This window comes from Musca autumnalis, unplaced genomic scaffold (assembly GCF_047663935.1).
Source record: "Musca autumnalis isolate F117 unplaced genomic scaffold, ASM4766393v1 scaffold_1, whole genome shotgun sequence".
Taxonomy (NCBI): Eukaryota; Metazoa; Arthropoda; class Insecta; order Diptera; family Muscidae; genus Musca; species Musca autumnalis.
Window position 1 is genome coordinate 201,596,545 of NW_027411644.1, and position 14,926 is coordinate 201,611,470.

The 14,926-nt window shown below is 35.2% G+C and overlaps 1 protein-coding gene across 1 annotated transcript in view; it reads left to right on the top strand.

Moving 5' to 3' along the window:
- The first annotated feature begins 623 nt into the window (after positions 1–623).
- The window catches only part of LOC141388984 (uncharacterized), a 99,514-nt gene continuing 85,211 nt past the window's right edge, over positions 624–14,926 (top strand). The window contains exon 1 of the mRNA XM_073959922.1: positions 624–1,164. The gene's annotated coding sequence lies outside the window, so the exon portion shown is untranslated. The remainder of the gene's footprint in view (positions 1,165–14,926) is intronic.

Consider the following 14,926-nt stretch of genomic DNA (forward strand, 5'->3'; position numbering starts at 1 on the left):
TTTGATACACTGATAATGCCGAATCAAGAAAAAGTAGTAGATTCTTGCGGTACTGGACCATATGTAATCGAGATGATTTCATATTAATAATTGTACGGAGATTTAGGCCATGTTTATATTATAGCCTTTGGCAGGGCTAACCTTCTTAATAAGGATTTATTTGACATATATGCAAAGGAATTGACATTTGAAACCCAGTGGGTTTGTTAAATCCTGTTATATATGAACGTACTATTAGGTAAACTAATTTATCTCTCAAATCTTTTGGTCTGTTCCAGAACTGCAAGAATTTACTAATTTTTACTATTTTTTCCGATAACATAAAGGAAAAAAATTTATCGTAGTAAAAAATAGTAACATCTTTCAGGTTCTGGAACAGAGCATTTTGTTTAAAATCTATCACCTTTTATGAAAACATTTTGTCATCGAGTCGCGTATTTATTTATTTGTAGTCAACAATAAGAAGATGTCATATTTGTACGAAACATTAATAATTCCAATGGCAACTCTAGATGAGAGTATGTGGTGAGCGAACTCACCACATTACTACCCGACTATTTCTCTCTTATCGTAACAAAGCTTTTTTATTGCTCCCTAAGTTATGCTATGATTTTTATATTTTCAGTATCCATTACGAGTCCGTTCGGTTACGTTCAACACTGTTCGATTAAAATTTAAAATTCCCAGATCCGGCCAAACGAAACGCGCGCTAAACAATGAAATTCATTGTATATCCATAAGTAAAAGAAAACAAAAAAAAAAAGAACTATAAAAGAAGACACTTGAAGCTAATATTTGTTGTTGTTGTTTATTTTCAATTCTATACTTAAAACGCAAGTAAACGCCAGTAATCCAATAACAGTAACGCCGCCGCCTTTCAATGCTAATAATAATGAAAAGTCATTGACGAGAAAAAACCAAACGAAATTAACTTTTATTTTTGAAAAAGTAAAAAAACACACATCCATCCCTCCGAACATTCAACAGCAGCTGATAGAGGAAAAAATAAACAGTTCAACACTTTAATATTGATTCCCTAAGAAATCACACCCACTTACCTGACGCGTTTGGCTAGTTGACTGGCTGTCTGTCTCTCTGTCAAAAGGAATGCCAAATCCCATGAATACTTAATAATGAAAACAGCAAGCAGTGCCTGACAACTATGTAAGTGTATTTTTGTAAAAGACCGGTCGGTGTAAGGGGAAGCGGGGGATTTCCATCAATTCGTGCTAAAGCGATTTTTGTTTTGCTACCCTGAAACTTTAAATTGACAAAAACCATCAAGGTTTCGTATTTTTGGTGGTTATATCCTTTAATAGACCGACCAACAACTAACTAAAGGAGGGTGTAACCTGTCAATATTGTTGCTTTTGTTGTTATTGTAGTATTACAGTGATAGACATTGCTTTCAATGTCTAGGTTAGTTTTGGTGTATATGTTTTTCTTCTTCAGTTTTGTTGATGGAGTTGTTGTGTTGTTGTGGTTTCTGTCTATCCATCGTCTGAAGTAATGGAAATGGAAATTTAATGAATTTTTGTAGTTTGTGGACATTTATTGGATTATATTGGCCAACAAATCATATTTTCTTTATCCACGAGTCTTAATGAGGTTAATGTTCTCTAGATGATAGATTTCGATAAAAATTCGATTTATTCGGTATATGTTCCTTATTCAGTCACAACATTTTGTATTAAATAAACATACATATGTATGTACATATATTTATTACCTCACACTATTGCTTGGCATTTCAGATGACAAGGTACATCTTCTGTAAGTTAATTGAATATGGAAGGACTTAGGAACCTGAAAATAATTTATATGACTTTTTATGACAGTCAAACTGTGCGGTATTTTCGGAAGGCAACATAGGTATTGCCTTACGACCAAAAATAGAAGGAGTTGCTGTAGGTGGATGAATTTTTGTACAAGTACTTATTTTGGGAAGGTCAGTCTTCGTTTTGGTATATCCCCCATATAACGGTACTTACCAATTTTCGATATTTTGTTTTTTTAGGTAAATGTATCGATCAAAGTTGCTGAAAAAACTTTCGCGATAAAAATTATGGACATATGTATGTAGGTCCACGTTTTGATATAGACCCCATATAACGGTACCACCTGATTTTCGGTATTTTGAAGTTTTTAGTTAAGTTTTTCGACCAAATTTTTGCATTGTGGGTTCTCAGTGAACAAACAACTTTTCTGATAAAAATTTGAGTATAGGTCCACGTTTTGATGTAGTCCCCATGGGGAAAAAACTGGGAAGGTCGGTGCTCGTCTTGGTATATCACCCATATAACGTCACTTCCCAATTTTGGATATTTTGAATATTTTAGGTAAATATATCGACAAAATTTGCAGAAAAAAACTTTCGCGATAAAAATTATAGACATATGTAGGTCCACGTTTTGATATAGAGCCATATATCAATACCTCCCGATTTTCGGTATTTTGAAATTTTACCAAAGTTTGCGACCAAATTTTTGCATTGAGGGTTTCCAGTGGACAAAAAACTTTTCTGATAAAAATTTTAAGCATAGGTCCACGTTTTGATGCAGCCCTCATGTGCAAAAAATTGGGAAGGTCGGTCCTCGTTTTGGTATAGCCCCCATATAACGGTACTTCCCAATTTTCGATATTTTGAATATTTTAGGTAAATGTATCGACCAAATTTGCTGAAAAAACTTTCGCGATAAAAATTATGGACATATGTGGGTCCACGTTTTGATATAGACCCCATATATCGATACCTTCCTTCGGTATTTTGAAGTTTTTCGACCAAAATTTTTACGTTGAGGTTTCTCAGTGGACAAAAAAACTTTTCTGATAAAAATTTTGAGCATCGGTCCACGTTTTGGTGCAGCACGCATGTGCAAATAAATGGGAAGGTCGTCCTCGTTTTGGTATAGCCCCCATATAACGGTACTTCCCAATTTTCGATATTTTGAATATTTTAGGTAAATGTATCGAACAAATTTGCTGAAAAAACTTTCGCGATAAAAATGATTGACATAGGTAAACGTTTTGATGTAGACCCCATATACGGATACCTCCCGATTTTCGGTATTTTGAAGTTTTTACCAAAGTTTTTCGACCTAATTTTTGCATTGAGGGTTCCCAGTGGATAAAAAACTTTTCTGATAAAAATTATGAACTTTTCTGATAAAAAATATGAGTTTTGATATAGCTCCCATGGAACGGTACCACCCGATTTTCGATATTTTGAAGGTTTTAGCCACATTTTAACACCGAAATGGCTAAAATTTGGTACTTAGTCTTCGTTGGGAGTGTAAAACTTTCCCCCAGAAATTTGTCGGTATAGGTCCACGCCTTCATATAGCCCCCATAGAACGGTACCACCCGGTTTTCGGTATTTTGAAGGTTGTGGCCACAATAATCCACCGAAATGGCTGAAATTTGGTATTTGGTCTTCTTTTGGGGTACTAAACGTTGCAAATAAAATTTGTCGGTATAGGTACACGCCTTCATATAGCCCCCATAGAACGGTTCCACCCTATTTTCGGTATTTTGAAGGTTTTAGCCTCATGTTTTCAGAACACCGAAATCACCAAAATTTTGTACTTAGTCTTCGTTAAGGGTATAAAACTTTCCCCCCAGAAATTTGTTGGTATAGGTCCACGCTTTCATATATCCCCATAGAACGGTATCACCCGATTTTCAGTATTTTTTAAGGTTTAAGCCTCATTATCACACCGAAATGTCTCCAATTTGGTACTTAGTCTTCGATGTGCGTATAAACTTTCTCCCAGAAATTTGTCGGTATAGGTCCACTGCTTTATAGAGCCCCCATAGAACGGTACCTCCCGATTTTCGGTTGTGGCCACATCAAACCACCGAAATGGCTGAAATTTGGTATTTAGTCGTTGTTGGAGGTAAAAGCCTTTCTGACTGAAATTCGTCAGTATAGGCCCACGTTTCGTTATAGCCCCCATAGGAAGGTACCTCCCGATTTTCGTAATTTTAAAGGTTGTCACGTCAATATCTCACCGATAGACTGAGATTTTTTATTTAGTCTTCCATGGGGTTATAAAATATTCCAGAAGAGAATTACCGGTATAGATCCGCGGATTTCTATACCGCCAATAGAAGCGTACCTCTTAATTTTTGGTATTTTGAAGCTTTTACCGAAATATCGGAAGTTTGATATTTAGTCTTCTTCATAAACGAAAAGAGACTAATTGTTCCATTTTACTTCAATACAACTTGTGATGGAGGGTATAACAAGTTCGGCCTCGTTTAAAAACAAGATTATTATGTACTTAATAAGTCCACAAAAATATATGTGGTGGTTGGTCCATTCGTTTTCGAACTTTAGTCGATACTGCAAAAAGCTTTGTTACAAAAGGGGTACCACCTTAATGAGGTGGTCCATGAAAAAGATAAATAGCATGTTCGTCTGCAAACCTGTGCAGCTGGCACCTTTATACATTTGAAGTACTCACTTTTCACAACTCAAACAGAAAATAATATCGATATACACTTATAAAATTTTTCCCACTCCACTAATTTTAAAATTTGCTTCACAAAATTGATGAACTAATACGATGGATTGGGAAAGGCGTCACAACAACAACTAAGTGTGACGCACTGTATTATAGCTGCCATGACACAAAGCATGAGTTTGATTGCGGATTTGTAGTTGGTCGGTTAGGTTAAAACATCTGGTCTCCAGCTTCACCCCAGTTAATGAAAGATTTGCTAGAATACAGATAAAATGAAAATTCTTCAACATTAGCTTTATCTGTGCTCATGCTCCAACCGAAGACAAGGACGAACTGACCAAAGATACATATGACCGCTGTCCTGTCCATGACGGTAAAATTTTTCTAGGCGATTTTAATGACAAAATTGGAAAGGAGAATATCTTTGGCCCAACAGTCGGGAAATTCAGTCTCCATAGCGAAACATCGAACAATGGAATGAGGCAGTACCAGATTTAAGCATCTCGATATTCATAAAAGCACCTGACTGTCTCCAGATCAAAGAACAAGAATTCAAATTGATCACGTTGTGATAGATGGAAAACATTCATCGAGCGTGTTGGATGTGCGATCGTCCCGAGGAGCCAACATAGACTCGTACCGCCACCTTGTTGCAGCAAAGGTGCGTACCACATTAAACGTAGCAAATAAGGTATGAACAGCTGCAATCACAACAGATAGCCACATCATATTCCTCAACTGGCCCAATTGGTTAATCAAAGCACTCCTCGTCCCGGTAACATATGGGCACAATGGCAAAAAAACATTGCCCACTCCATGCAAACAACCGCTAAATCCATACTTGGATTCTAGAGACCTCCACCAAGGAACCCATGGTATGACCAGGAGTGTCGTGCTGCTACTAAAGAGAAAAATGCGGCATATAGAGTTACTCTACAATCAGCTGCAATCAGTACCAAAACATGGACCTATGATATAGCCCACACCCAGAGAAAAAATGACACCATACGTGGTCAAACTGACTTACCACATCCGTTATCGATAGTGTATCAACACCGTTTGTGGTCGAAATAAGCACGCCGTTGTCAATTTGACAACGATATGGTGTCAACGGTTTCGAGAATTGACAACGTATTTTTTATGACTACTTCCAGCCACTTCCTAAAAAAGAAACTTTAATAGTGCGTCTTAATTGATTTAATTTCATATCTGTTTTTTGTTTTAAAGACCTTTAAATTTTTGCCTAACATAATTCCATTTTAATTGTTTCTATTCCGTTTTACTACGGTTTACCCTTTGAAAGTTGATATTTTATTATTTCTCTTTATGTGCTATACAAACATTCTTTCGTCCCAAGTGAATCCAATATCATAATTATACTTTGTTTTCTGACTAATTACCACCCACAAGAAATAAGTAGGGGTTCATTTACAAAGATTTAATCTGATGTTATATTGTATATTACAATTAGGAATGTTTGTATGTATGAATGTTATTCCTTTGACCCTTAACTACAGAATATGTCACTCTTTCAACACAACATCCTAGACTGTGTTATGTGACAAACCCTTGAACACAAATTATACTCAAATAATAAACATTCTAAAAAGCTTTATTAAAATTTATGAAAATTGGCTTAGAAACAAAAATAAAAAATGGGACCACTACAAGGGCAAACTAAAGGATTAAATAATGAGATAAAATGTAATTATATAATAATTAAGTGCCACTTTACACAGATGCAGCTGGGGAATTATTTGTATAGGCAAGAAAAGTAAAATATTAAACATTAATGCCTACAAAGACTATTTGCAAAGTTGTACACGAAAAGTGGGGGTGGTTGTTGGTTGATACACTCCAGGGACAATTTTGGATTCACATGAATCGAATAACCCATTACACAAAAATATAAAAGAATATTGCACTGGGTTATTTTTTAAATTTACACGGTGCGTCTTAACGAAATTTAAATGGAAGGTGCTTACACCGGGGAAGTTTTTAAAGATTCTGAAACTACAATGCTCATAGATGAGAAATATCAAGAAACAAAAAAAATCGCCGGAGGGATTTTCAAATAAATCACGATTAAGTTCATATTTGTAGAGGTTCTTTAGGTTTTCACGATTTTGCTTGGAAACCGCGAGACCTATGTAAATGGGCATAAAGAAATGTTGTGGCTGTGAAAATTCTCCGCAAGATTGACCTTTATGATATTTCCGTAGGTTTTACCGTTTTTGAGATATAGAAGTTCAAATTTAGACAATGTACTGACTGTATCGTCTCCTTCCATTTAAATTTGGTTAAGGCACACAGTGTTTAACAAGGCAAAACTGCTTATTTTACTCAAATAAGATTCTGGCCTTATAATGAAAACGCAAAAATGGTTTTATGATTTTTTAAAGTATTCCCCAGCATGATTTGTTCGCTTTTGCATGTGCTCAAAACAATTGTCGGCGCTTTTTTTCACTCCGATTGAGGCATCTCCAAAACATGATGCCTGTTCCAAAACCTGCAAGAATCTACACATTTTGACTACGATAAAATGTTTTTATATTTTGTGGGCTTTCCTTTTTCACTTGCATCATTGGTCATTAAGCTCGATTCCAACGAGAAGTTATTAAAAAATCATATTAAAAATTATCTTCGCCCTAAAGGCAACATTTTCAAATAACAAAAAAAAAATGTTATCGAAAAAACAGTAACAACGGCGTTAAGTTCGGCCCGGCCGTTCTTTTTATACCCTCCACCACGAGTTGTATTGAAGTAAAATGGAATAATTAGTTTCTTTTCGTTTATGAATGTCCTAAGCTTTTCCTCTTATTAGAGGAGTAGTATATTCCAACTTATAATACTCCCTTTATCGTAGTTCTTTCCAAAACATGGATCAATATTTACAATTTTCCCAATTGAGCTTTTTAACTCCTGGCAACACACTGGGTTCGAAAATTGGACAAAAAGACCTTCGAAATACATAAAATTGGGCTACACATAAACCTGAATATATGTATATGGACAGTTTGTTTACGAGTTTTAATCTTTTAAGTTTTACTCTTCTTCTTCTATATTCAGCCCAGCAAAAAAAAAAAAAACCGTAACAACTTACAAAACCCCTTACTAACCCATTATTTTAACAACGACATGTCGCACTGAATAACTAGTTATTCTGTAACCACTAGAATAACTAGTTATTCTATGGCCACCAGAAGTTGAAAAATAAGCTATAAGATAATTTTTTTGTATTTTTAGAACAATTTAGGTGGAATTTGTTTTCAATTTCAACACACTTCATATTTTTATTTTATTTCGCTCTTTGCTGGATTTGTACACACGAACTTCTGCTTTATAGCCGAACACACTACATACTAGGCTACGCACACGAACATTATGGGTTGTTTAAACGGTTACATGTGCACACCAACTGTTCTTTGTTTTTTTTTTTTAACAAAAAGTACCCGGCTGGCGGTTAGAGTTGAACACACAACCCTCTGATTTGTAGTCGGACACACAAGCTCTGTGCCACCGTACTCATTACTAAGTAATGAGTAATATAAGTAGTTATTTTTGTTTACATTACTTTGTAATGGTTACAAAATGACTACCGGATTCGAATTTTTGCAATTAACCAATTCGGTAGAAAAATGTGACCAAAATCTTAAAAAAAACATTAAATGTTTTTGTTTTAAATTTAGATGAGGTTCCAATATGGACTCAATCGGTCCACGCCTTCGGGTACCTCCCACACAAAATTTCGGAAAAGTTCAGTTTAGGACCTGCTCTCGAATCGCTTTGATTTTTGTTGCAAAAAGTTGTAGTCACTGCCCCCATACGACGGTACAAGTTTCATACTTCCTGAGAAAATAGCCTAAAAGTTGCAAAGAGCCCCTATGACACCGTGTGTAGTGGTTGGAGCGCAAGATAACTCTCAAACGGATCTGCAGATTCGATCCAAAAATTGGCCTTCGTAATATTTTGTCCAAACATAGTTTAAATTCGAAGATAAGCCATATCGGTGCACTCCTTCAGGTACCTTCCCCACAAAAGTTCAAAAATGTTCGGAAAAATTGTGCGCACAATAACTCTTGAAGGGGGTGACTGATGTAATCCATACTTTGCACATCCTAATATATCTACCAGATATAGATCAGGTTCGAATATTAACTATATTTGTCTAATCCTTCTGGTACCTCTCACAAAAAATTTCGGATAAGTTCACTTTAAGACCTGCTCTCGAATCACCATATTATGGTGGAGGGTATACAAATTAGTAGATTCGTGCAGTTCTCCAACAGACTAATGGTTTTTGAACACTTCAAAAGGATATTCTGGCGACGAAAAACGTCGTCTTGATGTGCTGTTTACACCCAACTTCAGGGATGTACGGCAGATGACCTATCTATTACACTTTTTGGTTCTTCAAAAAGGCTCTGGTTTGATCCAATGTGAAAGAGCTCGCCAATGGTGCACAATGATTTATCTTGTGTTGTTCGTTTTTCGTATTTCTCCGAAGACTTTAGGCAAACAAATTGTGGTACACCATTCAGAATTGAATCCATGGTCGATTGCTGTTTTGTTTTAGGCTTGATCCATCTCTGACAATCTTAGAGCAATCTATTTTGTCTTATTTATTTCAAAAATAATATGTTTTTCTTGTTTTGGATTTTGGAACATTGTGGAAACTTCATCCAAGACATAAGTTCCTAGATCAATATTGAACGTCCATTTCATTTTTGGAAGCGGTCCGTGTCGATCTTCGCCATTTTTTAATAATTTCTTGTCTCAATTCTCGATTTCCATAGCTTCAAACTTTTATTTATGCTCAATTACTATTAATGAAGAAATGTTTGATATGACAAAAATTGTTCAATTAAATAAATGACATATGAAATTAAAATTTTTTCTATTTTATTAGACAATTTCAAATTCATTTCGATTGTTAATTCTACAGTGACATATGCAATTTTTTTAAGTATAAAATATACATATGTATGTGCAAATGTTTTTCCATAGCATTTTCACTAGATGTATGTCTAGCAGCAAATGTAATGGTTACATGATGATTCAAATGATTATTTAATCACCACCAATAGCAGCAGCTCCCTCCCACACACACACACTCAGTCGTAATAAAATTCTACCATTGCTGTCCTATTGAATATTTATGATTGTACAATTTCTCATAAAAATGCTGCTTCTGTTGAATAGCATTTCACAGGCATTTTATAATCCATTCACCATGTCTTCAATCATACTAGAATAACATAAAATATTCGATATAAATGTTATTCATTGGGGATAGTTTGATAGTTTGTGTTAATATTTAGTTTGGGATATTATGCAGTATTACCCCCTGTTTTTGTAACTTATTTTTGTTCGTTCGTCTATATTCGTAATAATTTAGGCATCCATAGCTCAGCCCACAGATGACATACAGAATTAATTTTTCGTAGATGAGTTCCATATATAGTTAAGAATTTCTTATTTAAAAATCAGCGCTCAACATTTGCGCTAAGGCGAGTAAATCGATCTACAAAATTTGACAGTTCGTGTGAGAAGAATAAAAATGTTTACAAAAACTGGGGGTTAAAATTTGCCAATAAATTTTAAACAATTCGTTTGTAGTTTTGGATTTTCTGCGTGAAAAAAATACATTTTACTTTGGATTAAAATTGATTAATTCAAAGCCCATCTCTTTTATAAATTACAATGAGGAAGAATATAAAAAAGAAATCCTTTCCCAACTAAATGAACTACAGCTATTTTTATAAAAAAACAATCATTTGATTATATCATCATTTGCCACTACACTTTGTGTAGAGCCAGTTCAATATACGACTTAGTGGATGTACTGAACATTACATATGGTCGGTGTCATGCTTAAGTGTTCCATACGCCATTTTCCCGTTCTGAGATAATCACATTTTAATGTTTGCATCACAACTACTTGAAGCTGACTACAGAAAATATTTAAATTTTTGAAAGAGCATACACGAAAACCCTGGAAACCACCTATATCTCAAAAAGTAAAAAATGGCATATGGAACACTTAAGCATGACACCGACGATATGTGTATGGAATAAAATGTACTGAGTCTGGTGAAAAAACTACATACAATTTGATGAATTTCTAAAACTTTTTTCAAAGTTCGGATTCATGCATTTTATGAACGCTGATCCTAAAACACAAAATATTCATGAGGGTTATGACTTTTTGACATATTTTCTCAAAAATGATTTCCTGTAGTGAGAATGAATGAACTTTTGCCTACTAATGCCTAAAATGACATTCATTCCATTTTATTATAAAGAAGTAAGCAAAGGTTGCACTGCCCCTGGGAATAAGCTTTCAGCAAATCAATATTCCTTTATGAAACAATTAAGCTTATTGTAAGAAATAACTTTGTCGATTCTGCCAGCTTATCACATTAAGCTTGGACCTGCAGTTTATAGCGAACCCGAAGGGCGTTTCCTAAGACATCGCTTTTAGAGAAGTTTTATATGGCTGAAATACTCAGAAAATGTCGCAAACATTAGGGAGGAGTATTTTGCCACCGTTAAAAGTTTGATGTTACCTCGCCGGGGAATCGAACCCACGACATTCTGCGTACAAGGCGGATGTGAAGTTGAAATATAGCTCCACTCTATGGAATAATATTAGAAACGAAGATACGTAATGATTTTTTTGCTTTGAGCATATTAAATGTCTCCGAAGTCTATTTTTCAAAAATCAAAACATGTAAAATTTCCATGCTTTGACATATTTAATAGGGTGCCACCGTAGTGCAATGGTATGCTCACCCACCTTTCACGCTGAATGCCCGGGTTCGGTTCCTAGGCCAGGCCACATGAAATTTTCAACGGTGGCAAACTGCCCCTCAGTAATGATGGTGACAATTTCTGAGTATTTCAGCCATGAACAAATTTTCTACATGCGGTGTCTTAGGGCACGTCGTTTGGACTCGGCGATAAACAGTAGGTCCCTTATCATTGAGCTAGTATGAATCGGGGTGCACTCATTCATATGAGAGAAGCCTCCCTTGTCCCTACTGGGATGTTTGTGAACAATTATGTATGTATATGATTATACATTTCTAATAAAAGTCCCAAAATTGGAATATGGATATTGGTAGCTCCTTCTGATACATCTATAAATGTTCTTTGAATATCTGGTCAGATATGGCAAATTGCATTGTAATTGGGTATATTTGCTGCGGCTTATATACTTATTTATTTATATTAGGTGTATTCCAAATAATATAAATAAATATATAAGCCGCTGCAAATATACACAATTACAATGCAATTTGCCATATCTGACCCTGAAATTTTCGACAGACGGACACTGCTCCAATTTTATTGAACACTACAAATGCTATATACAAATTTTCAAAGGGTACATTGTGAGTTTATTGAAGATCTATCTTCCAAAAAAGTGCACTTGTACCATGGCAGAACTACCAGGTAGTGGTATCACACCAGCTGATTGAATATGAAAAGTCAAATCCCTTTATAAAAAAATTATGTTTGTTGTAATTTCCCCAACAACATAAAGAAAGTTTTGACATAACATATTCAAAATTTTACGATGCCACTACCTGGGTAATTGTGCCATGACTTGTACCATACATATTAGAGTGGGGCGATTTGAACACCATCACGGGCGCCTGGAGTTTCTGATTCTTGGGATTGTACTGAGCAAAAAAGTCAACTAGACCATATGTCTACGGTGAAAATCGAGCCCCCGGATTTTGACTTGAAGTTTTTTTTCAAGGAATTTCGGATATTTTGGCATATAACAACCAAACCACTGATATTTTCGATGCAACACAACAATTGTAGCCAAGACAATAATAAAGAACTCTCTTGTACATCGCAAAAGCATTGAAACGCTCCTTCAGGCAGTTATGGCCTCGAGAAGGTGCACATTTTTCGGAAAATATTGATAAATGACACTACAAAATGGGACTCAAATTCAGTGGGTGGAAAATCCCTTTTGGAGATGAAAGCCCTTGGTGAGTGTACTAAGAACCCGAAAGGAAATTTTCGCCATAGGTCAAGTTTCCGAGATATCGCGTGATTAATGGTTTAATTTTGGCCCCTTAATTTGCGAGAAAATAGCTTTATATCTCTGTTAAGCGTTATTGTAGCTTCATTTTGAGATTACATGTATTCAGTCAAATCGAATGGTGAATCTTTTTGTAGAATATTCCATCCCTCTAACTCAATTCCTTCCATGTCCTTTTCGTCCTTTATTTTTTGAACCGTAGTAAAAGTACCACAAGACGAGATTTTACAGCATCCAAATATTCTACAAAAATGTTGTTCAGAAGATTTTAGGTACGGTTCTCATTGATGACCAATCGATATTTCCCCGTTTTCATAGTCCTTTTGGACATTTGCCTGTATTTTGTTGAGAAAACTGTGTTTTGTTTTTATGTATATTCGTTATTGGTCTGTGGTGCATCTGAAATACTTACCATAAATAGCTCTTGTAATGACGAACACATTAATAAGAAATTTTATTCAAGGATAGATCCGGGTATCTTAATTTTTGAACCGGATATTCTGATATCAAAACCGATTTTGGAACCGGTTTTAAGTAACCGATTAATCGTATATGTATATCATTGGAAAGCTAATAAAATGGTCAATCAAATGACAGCAAGTAGCTGATTACAACTTTGTTGGTTCCGAAGCTAGAACAAAAAGCCGCTTTCTTAAACCGATTTTGATGTAAAATATCACTGGGTTGAACAATTTTTTTTTTTTTGGCGATGAAAGTCGATTAAGATATTTTATAAATCTGGAAAGACAGTTATGCCATAGGTCAAACTTCTGAGTTATTGTGAGATGAATTTGTGTTATGTTGTTTTGTTATCATGCACTTAAAGTTCATCAAGAATGAATTAATTTCGCCATAACTCAGAAGTTTGAGCCACGTCAACCCAGTGATATTTTACATCAAAATCGGTTTAAGAAAGCGGATTTTTGTTCTAGCTTCGGAACCAACAAAGTTGTAATCAGCTACTTGCTGTCATTTGATTGACCATTTTATTAGCTTTCCAATGATATACATATACGATTAATCGGTTACTTAAACCCGGTTCCAAAATCGGTTTCGATATCAGAATATCCGATTCAAATAAAATTTCTTATTAACGTTTCGTCATTACAAGAGCTATTTATGGTAAGTATTTCAGATGCACCACAGACCAATAACGAATATACATAAAAACAAAACACAGTTTTCTCAACAAAATACGGGCAAATGTCAAAAAGGACCATGAAAACGGGAAATATCGATTGGTCATCAATGAGAACCGTACCTAAAATCTTCTGAACAACATTTTTGTAGAATATTTGGATGCTGTAAAATCTCGTCTTGTGGTACTTTTACTACGTTTCAAAAAATAAAGGACGAAAAGGACATGGAAGGAATTGAGTTAGAGGGATGAAATATTCTACAAAAAGATTCACCATTCGATTTGACCGAAGACATGTAATCTCAAAATGAAGCTACAATAACGCTTAACAGAGATATAAAGCTATTTTCTCGCAAATTGAGGGGCCAAAATTAAACCATTAATCACGCGATATCTCGGAAACTTGACCTATGGCGAAAATTTCCTTTCGGGTACTTAGTACACTCACCAAGGGCTTTCATCTCCAAAAGGGATTTTCCACCCACTGAATTTGAGTCCCATTTTGTAGTGTCATTTATCAATATTTTCCGAAAAATGTGCACCTTCTCGAGGCCATAACTGCCTGAAGGAGCGTTTCAATGCTTTTGCGATGTACAAGAGAGTTCTTTATTATTGTCTTGGCTACAATTGTTGTCTTTGTGTTGCATCGAAAATATCAGTGGTTTGGTTGTTATATGCCAAAATATCCGAAATTCCTTGAAAAAAAAACTTCAAGTCAAAATCCGGGGGCTCGATTTTCACCGTAGACATATGGTCTAGTTGACTTTTTTGCTCAGTACAATCCCAAGAATCAGAAACTCCAGGCGCCCGATAACACTTTTTTCCTTCCATACAAATCGCCCCGGCCTAATACATATGCTTGGAAATGCACGCGATTTTGTGCTTTTTAGGGTATTTCGAAAATTGTTCATTGTGGATATATACATATTGTGATATCAAAAATATATTTTAACCGGTAAAAAAACAACTAATAATGAGTAGAAATTCAAATAATTTGCATGCAAACAAATTTATGATTCCCAAAAGTATTCATATTTAATTATACGCCAGAAGGGGTGTCTTCACCAAAATAATGTTTCACGGTAGCGACACCGATTGCATTTTGAAAAAAGTTGGTTTCGGAGCCATACAGTAGCACGGGTAGTATCAGCGTTTTGTATAGTGTTATTTTTAATTGACGAGATGTGGCTTTATTTTTAAATTGCTTACTTAACCCTACGGCCAATAACCGGGTACAAATGTACCTTTTTGAAAATAAAA